This window comes from Bombina bombina, chromosome 7, assembly GCF_027579735.1.
Source record: "Bombina bombina isolate aBomBom1 chromosome 7, aBomBom1.pri, whole genome shotgun sequence".
Classification (NCBI taxonomy): domain Eukaryota; kingdom Metazoa; phylum Chordata; class Amphibia; order Anura; family Bombinatoridae; genus Bombina; species Bombina bombina.
In genome coordinates this window covers 452,386,247-452,409,779 of record NC_069505.1, presented here as the reverse complement: position 1 = coordinate 452,409,779, position 23,533 = coordinate 452,386,247, and the positions used below count along the sequence as shown (strand labels likewise).

Here is a 23,533-nt window from a genome sequence, read left to right as displayed (position 1 = left end):
TATATAGTGCAGGGGCTGTATGTACTAATAATCTGTATATAGTGCAGGGGCTTTATGTACTAATAATCTGTATATAGTTCAGGGGCTGTATGTATTAATAATCTGTATATAGTGCAGGGGCTGTATGTATTAATAATCTGTATATAGTGCAGGGGCTGTATGTACTAATAATCTGTATATAGTGCAGGGGCTGTATGTACTAATAATCTGTATATAGTGCAGGGGCTGTATGTACTAATAATCTGTATATAGTGCAGGGGCTGTATGTACTAATAATCTGTATATAGTGCAGGGGCTGTATGTACTAATAATCTGTATATAGTGCAGGGGCTGTATGTACTAATTATCTGTATATAGTGCCTGGGCTGTATGTACTAATTATCTGTATATAGTGCCTGGGCTGTATGTACTAATAATCTGTATATAGTGCCTGGGCTGTATGTACTAATAATCTGTATATAGTCCAGGGGCTGTATGTACTAATAATCTGTATATAGTGCAGGGGCTGTATGTACTAATAATCTGTATATAGTGCAGGGGCTGTATGTACTAATAATCTGTATATAGTGCAGGGCTGTATGTACTAATAATCTGTATATAATGCTGTGCTGTAGGTACTAATAATCTGTATGTAGTGCTGGGCTGTATGTACTAATAATCTGTATGTAGTGCTGGGCTGTATGTACTAATAATCTGTATATAGTGCTGGGCTGTATGTACTAATAATCTGTATATAGTGCTGGGCTGTATGTACTAATAATCTGTATTAGGGATGCACCGAAATGAAAATTCTGGACCGAAACCGATACCGAAAATTCAGGATGCCCCTAACCGAAAACCGAAACGAAACCGAAATTATTTTTTTCTTTTTTTAACTACAGTGTGTGTGTAGCTGAGAGAGCTTGTAGGCGGGAAAGCTCCAACAAATGGGCGTGGTCACATACCGTAGGGCGTGATCTGCAGTGAAACTGGTGGCGCTCTATAAGGGAGAGCGTGGTTATAGCCTGACAACAATACGAGGTGGAAATGTGTTTTGTTTTTGGGTGTAGTTATCCGTGCGATAGGCGTGGCTGCACCTAATCGTCTCTTATCGTATCTCCGCCTAGTTCCTGGTTTGGGTCTCACACTGACCCGTCAGATTATATGTCCGGAGCCCCAAATGGAGTCTGCCTGTCACCTATCACCAGGACCACCAGACTTAGCTACGACCTTACATGCAAGGTGGTTATAGAAAGTTACTGTGCTTTTTTTTTTGTATACACTGTCTGGTGGGTGCTAATTTGTACCAACTGTGTGCGAGCTTGGGGCTTATGCATATATAGTGTGCATGCATATTTTCCTGAGGCGAATAGAATGTCTACGCACAAGAGTGATGTATGAGCACTGTGTATAAGGCTTAAAGATATTCACTGTGTGTGCTTAGGGCTGTGTCTGATAATATCAAGTGTTTATAAACACTTATCCTCCTTTGAAAACTGTATTCACAACTTTTCTTCTAGTTTTCTTCTAAAAAAAAAAAAAAGGGCACTGCTGGTTTCAAATATTATCATGTCATGGTACTTATGTGTGTGCTCTGTGTACCATGCCAGTGCTGTGGTTCTCACCTTATGCTAAGGATAAACAGTTAACTCAATAGAACAGGGGAGGGCTGTACATTTTTAGCCATATTGGTCCTCTTTGGGCCGAAATTGGAATTGCACATTTTCGGTGGCCCAAATTTTGGTGCATCGCTAGTATTATTCTTTATTAAGTTCTGTGTAACAATCAGATTTAACCATATTTTTTTTTAACCAATTGTCAAAATAAAGTATAGTCCTAGAAAACTATTATTATATGCAAAACGGTAAGTCAAGTAATGAACTCAAACAGCAGCTCTAAGCTGGCATCAAATTTGGATTATGCTACACAATAATTTTACCGAAAATAAAAGGCCAAAAAAACGAAAACCGAAATAACCAAAAATGCCATTTTCGGCCGAAACTTTCTGCGGCCGAAATTTCGGTGCATCCCTAATCTGTATATAGTGCTGGGCTGTATGTACTAATAATCTGTATATAGTGCTGGGCTGTATGTACTAATAATCTGTATATAGTGCAGGGCTGTATGTACTAATAATCTGTATATAGTGCAGGGGCTGTATGTACTAATAATCTGTATATAGTGCAGGGGCTGTATGTACTAATAATCTGTATATAGTGCAGGGGCTGTATGTACTAATAATCTGTATATAGTGCAGGGCTGTATGTACTAATAATCTGTATATAGTGCAGGGGCTGTATGTACTAATAATCTGTATATAGTGCAGGGGCTGTATGTACTAATAATCTGTATATAGTGCAGGGCTGTATGTACTAATAATCTGTATATAGTGCAGGGTCTGTATGTACTAATAATCTGTATATAGTGCAGGGGCTGTATGTACTAATAATCTGTATATAGTGCAGGGGCTGTATGTACTAATAATCTGTATATAGTGCAGGGGCTGTATGTACTAATAATCTGTATATAGTGCAGGGGCTGTGTGTAGTAATAATCTGTATATAGTGCAGGGCTGTATGTACTAATAATCTGTATATAGTGCAGGGCTGTATGTACTAATAATCTGTATATAGTGCAGGGGCTGTATGTACTAATAATCTGTATATAGTGCAGGGCTGTATGTACTAATAATCTGTATATAGTGCAGGGGCTGTAAGTACTAATAGTAACACAGAAACAGCAGTGGTTATCCCCTCAGTGTTCAACACAGGCCTCTTCAGCGTCTCTTCAGCATGTGCACCTGTCAGACAATTCCCCACATCGATCCTCCTTTATTTTAAAAAAAACCCAGTGCACTAACAACATATAGAGTGGACAAAAGCATATGACCATTCAAAAATACATACAAATGGTCATAATAACAGCAGCAGCAGCGAGCAGATGTGTTTCATGCGGGTCCTCCGCACTTGATCACTGCTTAACAAGTAAGTCTGCCTAAGGTCTATTTAAAGGGGAAAGCTACATGGAAAACGCCTGTGTATTAACAGTTAAATTACAATTTATAATTCACAGCATAATAACCCCAATATAGACCGTAGAGTACAGGACACAGGATTTTTGTTATAACATATATATATATATATATATATATATATATATATATATATATATATATATCTCCTTCATGAAAAATATATGTACAGATATACAAATATATATGCATTATGCTGTTAATTGCTGTTTATATGGTATAGTATGGAGTGATCATAGGCAACCAAAAACATGAATTATGCTGCACGTTCACTTCTAGACAAAAAAAGAAATTGCTAAAACACGCAATAATGAACTTATAAATAGGCAGCGCCTTTAGCTAGCCCAAGACCACTAACATAACAATTAGGTAAATATTAAAGGTATAGAACAGCATTTACTTAAACATTTGAATATTTAAATATTAAGGTGGACATTTGCCCATAAGTAAATACTTGGAAAACAGCATACAAGCAAATAGTTTATACTTCAAATATATGCAATTAAATCTAAATCAACCTAACAAAGTTGTAGAGGATACACTTATGTAGTATGTATATAGTGCAGGGCTGTATGTACTAATAATCTGTATATAGTGCAGGGCTGTATGTACTAATAATCTGTATATAGTGCAGGGCTGTATGTATTTATAATCTGTATATAGTGCAGGGGCTGTATGTACTAATAATCTGTATATAGTGCAGGGGCTGTATGTACTAATAATCTGTATATAGTGCAGGGCTGTATGTACTAATAATCTGTATATAGTGCAGGGCTGTATGTACTAATAATCTGTATATAGTGCAGGGCTGTATGTATTTATAATCTGTATATAGTGCAGGGCTGTATGTACTAATAATCTGTATATAGTGCAGGGCTGTATGTATTTATAATCTGTATATAGTGCAGGGCTGTATGTACTAATAATCTGTATATAGTGCAGGGCTGTATGTACTAATAATCTGTATATAGTGCAGGGCTGTATGTACTAATAATCTGTATATAGTGCAGGGGCTGTATGTACTAATAATCTGTATATAGTGCAGGGCTGTATGTACTAATAATCTGTATATAGTGCAGGGCTGTATGTACTAATAATCTGTTTATAGTGCAGGGCTGTATGTATTTATAATCTGTTTATAGTGCAGGGCTGTATGTATTTATAATCTGTATATAGTGCAGGGCTGTATGTACTAATAATCTGTATATAGTGCAGGGCTGTATGTACTAATAATCTGTATATAGTGCAGGGCTGTATGTACTAATAATCTGTATATAGTGCAGGGGCTGTAAGTACTAATAGTAACACAGAAACAGCAGTGGTTATCCCCTCAGTGTTCAACACAGGCCTCTTCAGCGTCTCTTCAGCATGTGCACCTGTCAGACAATTCCCCACATCGATCCTCCTTTATTTTAAAAAAAACCCAGTGCACTAACATATAGAGTGGACAAAAGCATATGACCATTCAAAAATACATACAAATGGTCATAATAACAGCAGCAGCGAGCAGATGTGTTTCATGCGGGTCCTCCGCACTTGATCACTGCTTAACAAGTAAGTCTGCCTAAGGTCTATTTAAAGGGGAAAGCTACATGGAAAACGCCTGTGTATTAACAGTTAAATTACAATTTATAATTCACAGCATAATAACCCCAATATAGACAGTAGAGTACAGGACACAGGATTTTTGTTATAACATATATATATATATATATATATATATATATATATATCCTTCATGAAAAATATATGTACAGATATACAAATATATATGCATTATGCTGTTAATTGCTGTTTATATGGTATAGTATGGAGTGATCATAGGCAACCAAAAACATGAATTATGCTGCACGTTCACTTCTAGACAAAAAAAGAAATTGCTAAAACACGCAATAATGAACTTATAAATAGGCAGCGCCTTTAGCTAGCCCAAGACCACTAACATAACAATTAGGTAAATATTAAAGGTATAGAACAGCATTTACTTAAACATTTGAATATTTAAATATTAAGGTGGACATTTGCCCATAAGTAAATACTTGGAAAACGGCATACAAGCAAATAGTTTATACTTCAAATATATGCAATTCAATCTAAATCAACCTAACAAAGTTGTAGAGGATACACTTATGTAGTATGTATATAGTGCAGGGCTGTATGTACTAATAATCTGTATATAGTGCAGGGCTGTATGTACTAATAATCTGTATATAGTGCAGGGGCTGTATGTACTAATAATCTGTATATAGTGCAGGGCTGTATGTACTAATAATCTGTATATAGTGCAGGGCTGTATGTATTTATAATCTGTATATAGTGCAGGGCTGTATGTACTAATAGTCTGTATATAGTGCAGGGGCTGTATTTACTAATAATCTGTATATAGTGCAGGGGCTGTATGTACTAATAATCTGTATATAGTGCAGGGGCTGTATGTACTAATAATCTGTATATAGTGCAGGGCTGTATGTACTAATAATCTGTATATAGTGCAGGGCTGTATGTACTAATAATCTGTATATAGTGCAGGGCTGTATGTACTAATAATCTGTATATAGTGCAGGGCTGTATGTACTAATAATCTGTATATAGTGCAGGGGCTGTATGTACTAATAATCTGTATATAGTGCAGGGGCTGTATGTACTAATAATCTGTATATAGTGCAGGGCTGTATGTACTAATAATCTGTATATAGTGCAGGGGCTGTGTGTACTAATAATCTGTATATAGTGCAGGGCTGTATGTATTTATATTCTGTATATAGTGCAGGGGCTGTATGTACTAATAATCTGTATATAGTGCCTGGGCTGTGTGTACTAATAATCTGTATATAGTGCAGGGGCTGTATGTACTAATAATCTGTATATAGTGCAGGGGCTGTATGTACTAATAATCTGTATATAGTGCCTGGGCTGTGTGGACTAATAATCTGTATATAGTGCCTGGGCTGTGTGGACTAATAATCTGTATATAGTGCCTGGGCTGTATGTACTAATAATCTGTATATAGTGCCTGGGCTGTATGTACTAATAATCTGTATATAGTGCCTGGGCTGTATGTACTAATAATCTGTATATAGTGCCTGGGCTGTATGTACTAATAATCTGTATATAGTGCCTGGGCTGTATGTACTAATAATCTGTATATAGTGCAGGGGCTGTATGTACTAATAATCTGTATATAGTGCAGGGGCTGTATGTACTAATAATCTGTATATAGTGCAGGGGCTGTATGTACTAATAATCTGTATATAGTGCAGGGGCTGTATGTACTAATAATCTGTATATAGTGCAGGGCTGTATGTACTAATAATCTGTATATAGTGCCTGGGCTGTATGTACTCTCTGGGGTATATAGATGTACAGGAGTGTATGTATTAGTGTGTATAGGATGCAGGGGCTGTATGTAACCTCTGGGGTATATAGATGTACAGGAGTGTATGTATTAGTGTGTATAATGTGCAGGGGCTGTATGTAACCTCTGGGGTATATAGATGTACAGGAGTGTATGTATTAGTGTGTATAGGGTGCAGGGGCTGTATGTAACCTCTGGGGTATATAGATGTACAGGATTGTATGTATTAGTGTGTATAATGTGCAGGGGCTGTATGTAACCTCTGGGATATATAGATGTACAGGAGTGTATGTATTAGTGTGTATAAGGTGCAGGGGCTGTATGTACCCTCTGGGGTATATAGATGTACAGGAGTGTATGTATTAGTGTGTATAATGTGCAGGGGCTGTATGTACCCTCTGGGGTATATAGATGTACAGGAGTGTATGTATTAGTGTATATAAGGTGCAGGGGCTGTATGTAACCTCTGGGGTATATAGATGTACAGGAGTGTATGTATTAGTGTGTATAATGTGCAGGGGCTGTATGTACCCTCTGGGGTATATTGATGTACAGGAGTGTATGTATTAGTGTGTATAAGGTGCAGGGGCTGTATGTACCCTCTGGGGTATATAGATGTACAGGGGTGTGTGTATAAGGTGCAGGGGCTGTATGTAACCTCTGGGGTATATAGATGTACGGGGTGTGTGTATTAGTGTGTATAAGGTGCAGGGGCTGTATGTAACCTCTGGGGTATATAGATGTACAGGGGTGTGTGTATTAGTGTGTATAAGGTGCAGGGGCTGTATGTAACCTCTGGGGTATATAGATGTACAGGAGTGTATGTATTAGTGTGTGTATAAGGTGCATGGGCTGTATGTACCCTCTGGGGTATATAGATGTACAGGAGTGTATGTATTAGTGTGTATAAGGTGCAGGGGCTGTATGTACCCTCTGGGGTATATAGATGTACAGGAGTGTATGTATTAGTTTGTATAAGGTGCAGGAGCTGTATGTACCCTCTGGGGTATATAGATGTACAGGAGTGTATGTATTAGTGTGTATAGGGTGCAGGGGCTGTATGTACCCTCTGGGGTATATAGATGTACAGGGGTGTGTGTATAAGGTGCAGGGGCTGTATGTAACCTCTGGGGTATATAGATGTACGGGGTGTGTGTATTAGTGTGTATAAGGTGCAGGGGCTGTATGTAACCTCTGGGGTATATAGATGTACAGGGGTGTGTGTATTAGTGTGTATAAGGTGCAGGGGCTGTATGTAACCTCTGGGGTATATAGATGTACAGGAGTGTATGTATTAGTGTGTGTATAAGGTGCATGGGCTGTATGTACCCTCTGGGGTATATAGATGTACAGGAGTGTATGTATTAGTGTGTATAAGGTGCAGGGGCTGTATGTACCCTCTGGGGTATATAGATGTACAGGAGTGTATGTATTAGTTTGTATAAGGTGCAGGAGCTGTATGTACCCTCTGGGGTATATAGATGTACAGGAGTGTATGTATTAGTGTGTATAGGGTGCAGGGGCTGTATGTACCCTCTGGGGTATATAGATGTACAGGAGTGTATGTATTAGTGTGTATAAGGTGCAGGGGCTGTATGTACCCTTTGGGGTATATAGATGTACAGGAGTGTATGTATTAGTGTGTATAAGGTACAGGGGCTGTATGTAACCTCTGGGGTATATAGATGTACAGGAGTGTATGTATTAGTGTGTATAATGTGCAGGGGCTGTATGTAACCTCTGGGGTATATAGATGTACAGTAGTGTATGTATTAGTGTGTATAAGGTGCAGGGGCTGTATGTAACCTCTGGGGTATATAGATGTACAGTAGTGTATGTATTAGTGTGTATAAGGTGCAGGGGCTCTATGTAACCTCTGGGGTATATAGATGTACAGGAGTGTATGTATTTGTGTGTATAGGATGCAGGGGCTGTATGTAACCTCTGGGGTATATAGATGTACAGGAGTGTATGTATTAGTGTGTATAAGGTGCAGGGGCTGTATGTAACCTCTGGGGTATATAGATGTACAGGAGTGTATGTATTAGTGTGTATAAGGTGCAGGGGCTGTATGTAACCTCTGGGGTATATAGATGTACAGGAGTGTATGTATTAGTGTGTATAAGGTGCAGGGGCTGTATGTATCCTCTGGGGTATATAGATGTACAGGAGTGTATGTATTAGTGTGTATAAGGTGCAGGGGCTGTATGTATCCTCTGGGGTATATAGATGTACAGGAGTGTATGTATTAGTTTGTATAAGGTGCAGGGGCTGTATGTAACCTCTGGGGTATATAGATGTACAGGAGTGTATGTATTAGTGTGTATAAGGTGCAGGGGCTGTATGTAACCTCTGGGGTATATAGATGTACAGGAGTGTATGTATTAGTGTGTATAAGGTGCAGGGGCTGTATGTAACCTCTGGGGTATATAGATGTACAGCAGTGTATGTATTAGTGTGTGTGTATAGGGTGCAGGGGCTGTATGTAACCTCTGGGGTATATAGATGTACAGGAGTATATGTATTAGTGTGTATAAGGTGCAGGGGCTATATGTAACCTCTGGGGTATATAGCTGTACAGGAGTGTATGTATTAGTGTGTATAAGGTGCAGGGGCTGTATGTACCCTTTGGGGTATATAGATGTACAGGAGTGTATGTATTAGTGTGTATAAGGTACAGGGGCTGTATGTAACCTCTGGGGTATATAGATGTACAGGAGTGTATGTATTAGTGTGTATAATGTGCAGGGGCTGTATGTAACCTCTGGGGTATATAGATGTACAGTAGTGTATGTATTAGTGTGTATAAGGTGCAGGGGCTGTATGTAACCTCTGGGGTATATAGATGTACAGGAGTGTATGTATTAGTGTGTATAATGTGCAGGGGCTGTATGTAACCTCTGGGGTATATAGATGTACAGGAGTGTATGTATTAGTGTGTATAGGATGCAGGGTCTGTATGTGTTATGTTCTCTGTGTAGTCAGGATTAGAACATTCAGTTGTGTGCTGTTACCTTGTGTCTGATGTGTCTTGTACATATCATGAAGACTCTGCAGCAGGAACTTTAGATAAATTTTATTCAGCTACAACCACATGGCATATTCACTAACAGGTTCATCAGTAAAATAAACATGGCTTCTGATGATGTCACAGAGACCCAGATACACCCAGAGGTGAGCTGAGCTTAAAGCTGCAGCACTTCTAACATTATAATGATGAGACAAGGTTAGTGCAAAGATGCAGTAATCTTAACATCCCCTTTTTTCTAAAAAAAAAAAAAAAAATATAACAAATAAATTAAAAAAAAAGAACAGACAGTGGATAATATTGTAACATACAAGTAACTAAACCATACACTTGAACTTAGAACAGTTTATCTCTATAGTCTATGTGCACAAGACCTAGGTCGCAGCCTAGATTTTAGTCAGTTATGTTTTCTGCGATAAGTCCGCCTTCGGATTAGGTAATTCCTTGCTGAATAATCTCTCACTGAATCCTCACATTGCCATCTAGAAGGTGGCCTTCTGTTTCTAGAGGGCCGTAGAGTATTTGGTTCAGGAGAAATAGTCTGTGGAGGAGTACCCAACGGTTGTTGATCACCTGTGATATTTTCTTGTTGGACAGAATCATTCTGAGGTTGATCTGTTTCAGTTGTGTTCATTGTATTTTCATCCTCAGAAGACTCAGGTGGGCACCACACTCCATGCCAGATATCCTCACCATCTAAATCATTGGATATTTGTGTAGCTGGTTGAGATCTATGTCCCATTTGTTCTACATGGCGGGAAACTGTACCACCAGCTTGTAGTTGAACTTTAAACATTCTGTTGCCCATGCCTTGTATTATGACAGCTGGAATCCATTTATTTGGGCCACGGTAGTTTCTAACCCATACTCTGTCACAAAGAACAAATTCTGAAACGCTAGAAGTGTTCAACTCTTGTTTGGAATGTTCTGGTCTAACTTTATCCAGTGGAGTTCTCAGGCGTCTTCCAAACATTAACATTGCAGGCGATAGCCCAGTAGTGGCATGGGGAGTGTTTTCTATAGTTAAACAAAAAGTTAGAAAGGGAGTTTGGATTAAATTTTGATTTGTGAGAGACAGCTAATTGGCGTTTTAAAGTTTGTACAAATCTTTCAGCCTGTCCAATAGAGGCTGGAAAATATGGAGCTGTCTTACAGTGTTTGATGTTATTTGTAGCTATAAATGTTTCAAATTCATGTGATATGAACTGTGGACCATTGTCTGAGACTAAAGTTTGTGGCAGTCCAAATCTTGCAAACATACTGGAAAGAACGACAATGGTTTGTTGTGTTGTAGTACTTGACATTTGAACTTCTTCTGGCCACTTGGAATGAGCATCCACAGCCACCAAATACATTCGGCCATCCACTGGCCCTGTAAAATCAACATGGATTCTTGTCCAAGGTTCATTTGGCCATGGCCAAGTTTTTGAGGTGTCCCTGCTGTTATTCCGCTGTGTCTGTGCACATGCATTGCAAGCAGCTACATAAGAAGCAATATCTGTATCCAATTTAGGCCACCAAAAATATTCTCGTGCTCTTTGCTTCATTTTTACTACACCCTGATGTGAGCTGTGTAGTAACTTTAATGCTAATGTTTTCAGTAAGTTCGGAATTATCACTCGTGACCCCCATAACAGACAGCCTGAGTCATGCACAATTTCCTTCTTCCTTGTAAAATATGGCTGAAGGTCAGAGCGAACCACTTTAGGCCACCCATGTTGAACAAAAGACTTAATTTCCTGTAAGGTAGAATCAGAGCATGTATAAGTAGCAATCACTTTGGAATTTAGATTTAAAAGCTGTGGAGGAGTGTCTATGATTTTAGAAGATGCTGTCATGTGATGTACCATTGGTAATCTTGAAAACATATCCACATTTGTATGATCACTGTGGCATCGATATTTAATGGAGTAGTTGTAAGCCGCCAGCTGAAGTGCATAGCGCTGAAGTCGAGCAGCTGTTGTGTTGGAGATACCCTTCTGAGGGTGCAGAATGGACAAAAGTGGTTTATGATCCGTGATCAGAGTAAAAGGTCTGCCATATATATAAATGTGGAATTTCTTCACAGCCCAAATTATTGCTAAAGCTTCCAGATCAATCTGGGCATAATTTCTCTCAGATGGAGTTAGAGATCTGGACGCAAAAGACACAGGACGTTCAGAACCATCGGGCATAATGTGTGAAAGTACTGCGCCTAAACCATATGGTGAAGTATCACAGGCTAGTACCAAAGACTTCTTAAGGTCATAGTGGACAAGGAGTCTTGATTCCAGAAGAAGTTGCTTAGAGCGTTCAAATGCTCGTGTACATAAGTCAGTCCAGTCCCACTGGTTTTTACTATCTAAAAGGCGGTGTAGTGAATATAGTAAATGAGCCAAATTTGGTAAAAATCTGTGATAGTAATTGAGCAACCCCAAATAAGAACGTAGCTGAGATACATTAACAGGGGGGGGGGGAGCATGAGCCAGCGCTTTCACTTTTTCAGCAGTTTTGTGGAGAACAGTCTTGTCCACTACATGTGCACAATATTCTAAACTCTTGCAGAAGAACTCACACTTTTCCATGTTAACTTTCAGTCCGAATTCCTGTAGGCGCTGTAAAACAGCTTCAACATTGGCTTTATGAGCAGCATCATTTTCACCAGTGATAAGCATGTCATCTAACATACAGTGGGTATGTGGAATACCTGCCAAGATCTCATCCATTATCCGTTGCCACACTGCAGGTGCTGGGGCAATGCCAAACACCATCCGCGTATACTGAAAAAGTACTTTGTGAGTGTTGATAGTTAACAGGTGTCTGGAGTCTGGATGCACCTCTAACTGTAAGTATGCTTGAGTCAATTTGTGTAAATTTTTCACCCCCTGCCAGAGAACTAAACAATTCTTCAATCCGTGGTAAAGGATACTGATCCACAAGTAATTGAGGGTTAAGGCCCACTCTGAAATCTCCACAGATGCGAATGTCCCCATTTTTTTTTCTGACAGGAACTATTGGGAAATAAGAAGAAGAGAAGAGGCGCCAAATAGTGTGTACCGTTTAGAAAGTGAGCAGCAAACCCCCAAATTACGGCTCCTACTTACTAGATATTCAGCACTTGAAAAGTGCCACAAAGACCTTCTGAACAATTAGCAGCCGTCCAGCAAGCTGATCTAGAACATCCGTTCCTCCAGTAGAGAAAATGTGGTATGCACTTGATAAGTGCCACAAAGACCTCCTGGACAATTCTCAGCTGTCCAGACCACTGGTTCCTCAGGCAAATCTCGGCAGTCTCCGTTGGACAAGAGCAGGTGACACCTGATGAAACGGTCATAGACACCGGGAAACACGTTGTGGTTAATTTGTTTTTAATAAAAATAGTTATTTTCAGTAACACAGCTTTTTCAGTGAATAGTTTGTCACTTCTAACTGCTGTTTGTGGGTAGTTAGCTTTGGTGACAGTACCTGTGTTCCCCTGCTCTTGTCCAACGGAGACTGCCGAGATTTGCCTGAGGAACCAGTGGTCTGGACAGCGGAGAATTGTCCAGGAGGTCTTTGTGGCACTTATCAAGTGCATACCACATTTTCTCCACTGGAGGAACGGATGTTCTAGATCAGCTTGCTGGACGGCTGCTAATTGTTCAGAAGGTCTTTGTGGCACTTTTCAAGTGCTGAATATCTAGTAAGTAGGAGCCGTAATTTGGGGGTTTGCTGCTCACTTTCTAAACGGTACACACTATTTGGCGCCTCTTCTCTTTTTCTTATTCACAGATCGTGTAACTGGCCAATTTCACTTTTGGTACGAGTTTTTGCTGCCTGGAGACTTCTATTAATACTCCTTGAGTGTGGACATTTATATCAAGACTGCCAATGCAGTGAAAGTTTGTATTGATCTAATTATATGGACATTGTGGATCGTTTGTTTTATTTTCAAAACAGTTATTGGGAATTTGTTATTATATATTTATAAACGGTAATATCACTACCCTTTAGGGGTATTACTGAGACATTAGATTGTCACACTGTATGTTTTACTAATAGGCGCATCTGATTGTAATTTTTTTTTACTATTGGGGAAGCCCATTCACTGCTAGAAACTGGAACAATTATCCCCTGATTTCGTAGTCTTTCTAGTTCTGCTTCAATTTTAGGTTTAAGTGCAAATGGTACAACTCTTGGTTTACAAAATTTTGGAATAGCATTTTCTTTTAGGTGAAGCTGAATCTGCTTGTCTTTCACTAAACCTAGGTTCCCATCAAATACAGTCTTATATTTGTGCTTTAGTGAATTAATCCAAGAAGAATTTGAATTGCCACTTTGGTCCAGCAGTTTGTTAAGCAGTAACTGTTGTGGTAACTTTGGCATGCCCAATGCTTGGATCCAGGATCTACCAAACAAAGGTGGTCCTCCTTTAGGTAAAATGTAGAGGCGTAGCTTTTTAGTTATACCATTAAATGTCACTGTAGGTGATACACACCCAATAGGCTTTATTATTTCATTTTAATATGTTTGCATGGCGACAGCTGTTGGAACAATTGGTTGCCTTAGTCCCAGGCGGTTCCAGTCAGCAGCTGTTATAACAGAGACTGCTGCTCCTGTATCAACTTCCATAATGTGAGATTTACCTTCTATATTCACTTTTGCTTGCAGTTCTGGAATTTTATTTTCAAGGCTGTAGATCTGTAATGTGTATAATGGTTTGTCTTCCTCTGTATCTGTGTGTGGTGTATCTACTTGCACGTGACTTGCTGCCTTTCTTACTTGTATCTCTGTCTAAGGAACTTCTGCACCTTCTCTATACCTTCAATCCCTAGATCATGTTTGATGCAGGTATACAACGCCGAAACATCACATGTGGCTAAAAGACAATTCTCGTCCCAATCTATACCCTCTAATAGTCTCAGGACATCCGTTGAATTAATATTTATGATTAATTTTATATTATTAATTCATATATTAAATTTACATATGATTTTTAATAAAAATGATCCTGAAATTATATTGATTTGTATATTCATAGGTATTATATATCTGTTCTCTAAAAAATTCATAAAAAAGTTCATTTTTAAATAAATTTATAAAAAAAAGTTCTTTTAAAATAAATTTATAAAAAAGTTTATTTTAAGTTTTTTTTTTTTATTAAAATTTACACAACCAGGTTCCCACATGTGATCAATTTTTAAGATAGTTTTATAATAAGGTTAATCAAATTATATTTAACTTAACTATTTTAAGTATTCTCCATGAGATTTTATTTGGTTTTCTATTTATATTTTTCATCATTTGTTAACTTGTATTGACAGTGTATTTCTTGATGTTATGCAGTAGTATTGTGATAGGCAGTAACTTTTTTAAGTGGCCTTCGTAACTTCAAGTTTATTATTCCCTTCCTTGGAAGTTTGACAGTGAACATATAGGAATATACTACATATGGTATGCGCTTTAAAATAGTATTGTTTTAATAGTGATAGGTCTCTATATATATTTTTATAGAATTGTTTATTGAATATTTGTTAAAAGTTGTATTGTTGTTTTGTAAGAATTTACCTCGCCATTATTGGTTTGATATTTTTGGATATTGCAACTCCTTTGTTACTATGTAGCATTAATGTTGACAGTCAAAATTGAAATTGGCCCCCAGTATCGAATATACGTGTATTCCTTTGATAGAAGGGAGGCAGTTTAATATGTTACATAGGGTACGCTCCTTGATGTCAAGTTATGTTGCGTGTATATAGTAAGTTTTAACTGAGAAAGGTTTACCATTTTATAGAATATTTATTACAGGGAGAAGTGGTAATGTTGTATTGAAAAAAAACCACATTGTTACTATTGGTCCGATTGGTTAGTGTAAAAACCTATCACGACTGAGGTATAGGTATAAACTGACCTGGAAGAGAATGCCCCGGTAAGAGCGTGAAAAAGATTACTTTGAAACGCGTTGCTCATGTGACCTCCGTAACGGAGTACACCTGTTAACTGCAATCTCGTCTTCGGCGCTCCTGAATTCAGGCTACGGCACCTCTGACTTTCCTGGCTGGTTGTATATTAGCCGGACTGTGCAGTGTGTATTCAGCTAGCAGCCGTTTGAGACACATGCTTCAGAATTGCAGTATTTATTTTGCATTCTCAGAGACTTTTTAAAAGGTGGTTTCTGCCCTGTTTGGACATTTATACATGTGTGTAGCTGTTAACTGACACATACGGGACACCAGCTTCCAACTACTTTGCAGAACTACTACGCAGATTACAGCAGTTTTATACTAAGATTTTTCTCTTCTACTAGGAGGATATTACACAATACATAAAGGTTCCCATCATCCAAGAAACTTCAACGAACACTATTTCTTATCTTTGGTGTTGAGGACCACGCTCCTATTAACGGACACTGAATTTTATACAGACTTTCTACTTTCTACTGTCCGGTTGTTCATATCTTGTAAAATATTAACTTGTTCATTATCCACTTGTATTTTATTTTTATTTTTTTGCTATTTTATTTGATTTGCCGTTCCCAGTGCATTATCAAGCGGTTTGTTGTTAGAAGTGTTTTATTTATTGTTTATTAAGGTCAACCTTAATTGTGTTATTTTATTAAATATATATTTGTATTTATTTTAGAATATTTCTGAATGTCTATTGAATATTAGCTAATTAGGCTTTGGTGCTGAGCTTGAATTGATAGAATTGTACTGTTGTATTTGGCATCTGTGGTTAATTTTCTGCGTTTGCCTGCAGTCACTTTTTTCAATTCTCTCTGTAATAAATAATATTCAATTTTATATTTCATATTGTATCTTGTTTTTAGATATATTTTTTAACTATCCAATACAGTTACACTTTAGCTTTTTGGTAGCGCTTCATGGTATTCTATTTTTTCCTACGTGCTTATTTTTAAGGAGTTGAGAGACCTTATTTTCCCTATTGGAGTTTGTGTAGCAGTTTTATTCTGGCTTTAGTTACTTCCTCTCCTTTTCCTTTGGTCGAATGACTGGGGGTTGTGGGAAGGGAAGTGATACTTAACAGCTTTGCTGTGGTGCTCTTTGCTTCCTCCTGCTGACCAGGAGTGATATTCCCAACAGTAATTGATGATTCCGTGGACTCGCCATGTCAAGAAAGAAAGAAATTGATCAGGTAAGCATAAATTTTGTTTTCTTTCATGTAATTGGCAAGAGTCCATGAGCTAGTGACGTATGGGATATACAATCCTACCAGGAGGGGCAAAGTTTCCCAAACCTCAAAATGCTTATAAATACACCCCTCACCACACCCACAATTCAGTTTTACAAACTTTGCCTCCTATGGAGTTGGTGAAGTAAGTTTGTGCTAAGATTTCTACGTTGATATGTGCTTGTCAGCATTTTTTGATGCCTGAGTACAGTGAATGTCAGAGGGATGTGAGGGAGTATCACCTATTGAATGCAATGGTTTTCCTCACGGAGATTTATTTCATAGGTTCTCTGTTATCGTCGTAGAGATTCATCTCTTACCTCCCTTTTCAGATCAACGATATAAACGCAAATTTGTCATTTCCGGCGTCTTAGTTGACGCCGAGTCCTTCACAAGTTTGCGTCATCTATCACGCGAGTGTGACGTTTTTGGCGCAAAAAAATATTTTTCTGCGCCAAATATTTTCATCATTTAAGACCCCATTTTTATTTGCCTCTTGCCTTTTTCTATGTCAAAGGGCTATGCTGTTTGCATTTTTTCCCATTCCTGAAACTGCCATATAAGGAAATTTGATAATTTTGTTAATATGTTGTTTTTTTCTCTTACATTTGCAAGATGTCTCAATCTGACCCTGTTTCAGAATTCACTGTTGGATCCCAGCTGCCTGATAACAGTTCTACCAGAGCTAAGTGCATTTGTTGGAAACTTGTGAAGATTATACCTCCAGCTGTGGTTTGTAATAGTTGTCATGATAAACTTTTACATGCAGAAAATGTATCCATCAGTAGTAGTTCATTACCTGTTGCTGTTCCCTCAACATCTAATGTACAAGATATACCTGTAAATTTAAAAGTATTTATTTCTGATTCTATTCAGAAGGCTTTGTCTGCCATCCCGCCTTCTAATAAACGTAAAAGGTCTTTTAAAACTTCTCATAGAGTTGATGAAATTTCAAATGACCGGCAACATACTGATTTATCCTTCTCTGATGAGGATCTATCTGATTCAGAAGATCCTGCCTCAGATATTGACACTGACAAATCCTCTTATTTATTTAAAATGGAGTATATTCGTTCTTTATTAAAATAAGTGTTGATTACATTGGATATGGAGGAAACTAGTCCTCTTGATATTAAAACTAGTAATATTTAAATTCTGTTTATAAACCTCCTGTGGTTATTCCAGAGGTTTTTCCAGTGAAGAATGGAATAGGCCTGGTACTTCTTTTATTCCTTCTTCAAGGTTTAAAAAATTGTATCCTTTGCCAGCAGTTAGATTGGAGTTTTGGGAAAAGATCCCCAAAGTTGATGGGGCCATCTCTACTCTTGCTAAACGTACTACTATTCCTACGGAAGATAGTACTTCTTTTAAAGATCCTTTAGATAGGAAACTTGAATCATATCTAAGGAAGGCTTATTTATATTCAGTTCATCTTCTTAGGCCTGCAATTTCTTTGGCTGATGTTGCAGCTGCTTCAACTTTTTGGTTGGAAACTTTAGTGCAACAAGTATCGGATCATGATTTGTCTAGCATTGTTAAGTTGATTCAACATGCTAATAATTTCATTTGTGATGCCATTTTTGATATCATCAAAATTGATGTTAGATATATGTCTTTAGCTATTTTAGCTAGAAGAGCTTTGTGGCTCAAATCTTGGAATGCTGATATGACTTCTAAATCCAGATTGCTTTCTCTTTCTTTCCAAGGTAATAAATTATTTGGTTCTCAGTTGGATTCAATAATTTCAACTGTTCACTGGGGGAAGGGAGTTTTTTTGCCTCAGGATAAAAAACCTAAAGGTAAATCTAAAGCTTCTAACCGTTTTTGTTCCTTTCGACATAATAAGGAATAGAAATGTAATCCTTCCCCAAAGGAATCTGTTTCCAATTGGAAGCCTTCCTGAAATTGGAATAAATCCAAGCCTTTTAAGAGATCAAAGCCAGCCCCCAAGTCCGCATGAAGGTGCGGCCCTCATTCCAGCTCAGCTGGTAGGGGGCAGATTAAAATTCTTCAAAGATGTTTGGATCAATTCGGTCCAAAATCATTGGATTCAGAGTATTGTCTCTCAGGGGGACAGAATAGGATTCAGAGTAAGACCACCTGTGAGAAGATTTTTTCTCTCACGCATTCCAGCGAACCCAGGAAAGGCTCAGGCTTTCCTGAAGTGTGTTTCAGACCTGGAGTTATCAGGGGTAATCATGCCAGTTCCAGGAACAGGGCCTGGGGTTTTATTCAAATCTATTCATTGTCCCAAAGAAAGAAAATTCATTCAGACCAGTTTTGAATCTAAAGATTTTGAATCGATATGTAAGAGTACCAACTTTCAAGATGGTGACTATAAGGACTATTCTGCCTTTTGTTCAGCAAGGGCATTATATGTCCACAATAGACTTACAGGATGCATATCTTCATATTCCGATTCATCCGGATCACTATCAGTGATTCTCTTTTCTAGACAAGCATTACCAATTTGTTGCTCTTCCTTTTGGCCTAGCAACAGCTTCAAGAATCTTTTCAAAGGTTCTCTGTGCCCTACTCTCTGTAATCAGAGAGCGGGGTATTGCGGCGTTTCCTTATTTGGATGATATATTCGTACTCGCTCAGTCTTTACGTTCTGCAGAATCTCACGTGAATCAACTAGTGTTGTTTCTTCAAAGATATGGTTGGAGGATCAATTTACCAAAAAGTTCTTTGATTCCTCAGACAAAGGTAACCTTTTTAGGTTTCCAGGTAGATTCAGTGTCCATGACTTTGTCTCTAACAGACAAGAGACGTTTGAAATTGGTTGCAGCCTGTCAGAACCTTCAGTCTCAGTCATTCCCTTCAGTAGCTATGTGCATGGAAGTTTTAGGTCTCATGACTGCAGCATCGGACACGATCCCCTTTGCTCGTTTTCATATGAGACCTCTCCAGCTTTGTATAATCCCTGCACCATTGGTTCAGCATACAAAGATATCACAATTAATATCCGTAAATCCCAATGTTCGACTATACCTGACTTGGTGGTTAGTTCACCATCGTATAGTTCAAGAGGCCTCTTTTGTTCGTCCAACCTGGACTGTGATCACAACAGATGCAAGTCTTTCAGGTTGGGGAGCTGTTTCTGGATCTCTGACAGCACAAGGGGTTCGGAAATCTCAAGAGGCGAGATTACCAATCAATATTTTGGAACTCTGTGCGATTCTCAGGGCTCTTCAGTTTTGGCCTTTGTTAAAGAGAGAACCGTTAATTTGTTTTCAGACAGACAATTTCACAACTATGGCATATGTCAATCATCAGGGTAGGACTCAGTCCTCAAGCTATGAAAGAAGTATCTCGGATACTTGTTTGGGCGGAATCCAGCTCCTGTCTAATTTCTGCGGTTCATATCCCAGGTATAGAGAATTGGGAAGCGAATTATCTCAGTCGTCAGATTTTACATCCGGGAGAATGGTTTCTTCACCCAGATGTGTTTTCTCAAATTGTTCAGATGTGGGGGCTTCTAGAAATAGATCTGATGGCTTCTCATCTAAACAAGAAACTTCCCAGGTACCTGTCCAGGTCCAGGGATCCTCAGACGGAAGCAGTGGATGCGTTAACACTTCCTTGGTGTTATCAACCTGCTTATATTTTCCCGCCTCTAGTTCTTCGAAGAGTGATCTCCAAAATCATCATGGAGCAATCGTTTGTGCTGCTGGTGGCTCCAGCATGGCCTCACAGGTTTTGGTATGCGGATCTTGTGCGGATGTCCAGTTGCCAACCTTGGCCACTTCCATTAAGGCCAGACCTTCTATCTCAAGGTCCGTTTTTCCATCAGGGTCTCAAATCATTAAACTTGAAGGTATGGAAATTGAACGCTTAGTGCTTAGTCATAGAGGTTTCTCTGACTCAGTGATTAATACTATGTTGAAGGCTCGTAAATCTGTTTCTAGAAAGATTTATTATCGAGTTTGGAAGACTTATATTTCATGGTGTTCTTCTCATAAATTCTTCTGGCATTCTTTCAGAATTCCTATAACTATAAATTTTTAATGATCTTTTTTTAGTTTCTTTCCTGTTTAGCATATACTGGTGCACCTCCCTCGCAGCATATGTGCGTATGCCACAGCAAAATAGTATCCAAACAAGAAAAAGGAGTACAGCTATATGCCGAAACGCGTCAGCTGAATTAGTGGATCATACACTGCTGACTTTTTTGTACTTTTTACCGTTTCCTATGTGATGGCTTCATCGTTTTTAAATGGTTTGGAAATAAAGCATTTAAGGTTTTTACTGCTGGTGCTCCTTTGCCTTTTTCTTGTTTGGATATCTTCACCGACTATTCAAGTGTAGGACAACGGATCAACCTGGCGCCAAACCTCTATCAGCCCGGATTGGTCACACGCGGAGGTTGCTCCTGTGATTGAGTCTTGCTCTAGAATGACGTCAGAGGATGCGAGGAAAAGTTGTGAAGCACGCCAATGCTCTCCATGCCAGTTTATAGTTATGGCAACGCTGGTGTGGATTAGGCATCCTGGGACCTGACGGACCACCGAGGAGAGTGGTAAGCAATACGTTTCACCTTATCTCATTTGGGAGGTATCCCTGTGTGACTAACATTACATATACCATTTCGTTTGGGACAGAACTTTCTGGGCTTTATAGGCTATACAGCCTGCTCCCTTTTAAATCATATTAACTTTTACTCTTGTCTCCCTGTGGGTTCCAGGTGCTCCAGAACTGTGCTTGTATGGTTGACAGAAAAATAGTAGTAATAACGTTTATTACAAGCATTGGTTTTGTTTCTCATTAGAGGTGATCACAGATAAGGAGCGCAGACGTTAAACGTACATTCTTTAGTGTAAGGTTGCGTTACTATGGCAACAACAACAACAAAAGTCAGACGGAAGCGTTAACGCAACATTAATTTACACCTACATAAAAAGAGCAACTGCACGCAATGCAAAAAATATTTCAATGGAAACCTGGTACTAAAGCCGTAAACTATGTATAGCTGTCAGCAACTTTGGTAGCTTACGGCTCAATGGAAGCGAGGCCATAGAACATTAGTACAATTACGTATACAGTTTTTTTTTATTGTTTTGTCTTTATTGACAAAGTTGATCGCAGACATGACGGATATATTGGGGTTCAGTAGGATTTACTGGGCGATCCATGGGAGTAACCTGTATTTTAATAGGGAAACATTGCTGTGAGTTTCTAATATTTAAAGCCCTGTCCTCCATCTTCAGCCATATTAGTGTCATCTGCTTTTCAGTGGTGATATTTCCCAGTGTGACAAATCTAGTGAGTGTACAGTGAAACGAAGTATACATATGCATAATATGAAGTATTACTACACGTAAAACTTATATTATTTACATGAACGCACAGTCTGTTTTGTGTAAACACGCTTTTAAAGTCTATTCCAGAATTTATATTGTTTAAAAAGATAGATAATCCCTTTATTACCCATTCCCCAGTTTTGCATAACAACACAGTTATATTAATATACTTTTTATCTCTGTGATTACCTTGTATCTAAGCCTCTGCAGACTGCTCCCTTATCTAAGTTCTTTTGACAGACTTGTATTTTAGCCAAATCAGTGCTGACGCATAAATAACTCCACGGGAGTGAGAACAATGTTATCTGACACACATGAACTAGCACTGTCTAGCTGGAAACAAAACACAAATGTGTCAAATGCACAGATATAAGAGGCGGCCTTCAAGGGCTTAGGAATTAGCATATGAGCCTACCTAGGTTTAGCTTTTAACAAAGAATACCAAGAGAGCAAAGCAAATTTGATGATAAAAGTAAATTGGAAAGATGCAGTATATTGTGTGTACAAGAACCTTCTGATGCAGTATATTGTGTGTACAGGAACCTTCTGATGCAGTTTATTGTGTGTGTACAAGAATCTCCTGCTGCAGTATATTGTGTGTACAAGAACCTTCTGATGCAGTTTGTGTGTGTACAAGAACCTCCTGATGCAGTATATTGTGTGTACAAGAACCTCCTGATGCAGTATATTGTGTGTACAAGAACCTTCTGATGCAGTATATTGTGTGTGTACAAGAACCTTCTGATGCAGTTTATTGTGTGTGTACAAGAACCTTCTGATGCAGTTTATTGTGTGTGTACAAGAACCTTCTGATGCAGTTTATTGTGTGTGTACAAGAACCTTCTGATGCAGTTTATTGTGTGTGTACAAGAACCTTCTGGTGCAGTATATTGTGCGTACAAGAACCTTCTGATGCAGTTTATTGTGTGTGTACAAGAACCTTCTGGTGCAGTATATTGTTTGTACAAGAACCTTCTGATGCAGTATATTGTGCGTACAAGAACCTTCTGATGCAGTATATTGTGTGTACAAGAACTTTCTGATGCAGTATATTGTGTGTACAAGAACCTTCTGATGCAGTATATTGTGTGTACAAGAACCTTCTGGTGTAGTATATTGTGTGTACAAGAACCTTCTGGTGCAGTATATTGTGTGTACAAGAACCTTCTGGTGCAGTATATTGTGCGTACAAGAACCTTCTGATGCAGTTTATTGTGTGTGTACAAGAACCTTCTGGTGCAGTATATTGTTTGTACAAGAACCTTCTGATGCAGTATATTGTGCGTACAAGAACCTTCTGATGCAGTATATTGTGTGTACAAGAACCTTCTGATGCAGTATATTGTGCGTACAAGAACCTTCTGGTGCAGTATATTGTGTGTACAAGAACCTTCTGATGCAGTATATTGTGTGTACAAGAACCTTCTGATGCAGTATATTGTGCGTACAAGAACCTTCTGATGCAGTATATTGTGTGTACAAGAACCTTCTGATGCAGTATATTGTGCGTACAAGAACCTTCTGATGCAGTTTATTGTGTGTGTACAAGAACCTCCTGATGCAGTATATTGTGTGTACAAGAACCTTCTGATGCAGTTTATTGTGTGTGTACTAGAACCTCCTGATGCAGTATATTGTGTGTACAAGAACCTTCTGATGCAGTTTATTGTGTGCGTACAAGAACCTTC

General features: G+C 38.5%; 1 long non-coding RNA gene across 1 annotated transcript in view; it reads left to right on the top strand.

The window, feature by feature from the left end:
- The window catches only part of LOC128666698 (uncharacterized), a 47,343-nt gene that overhangs the window by 625 nt on the left and 23,185 nt on the right, over positions 1-23,533 (top strand). The gene's annotated exons all lie outside the window — the stretch shown is intronic.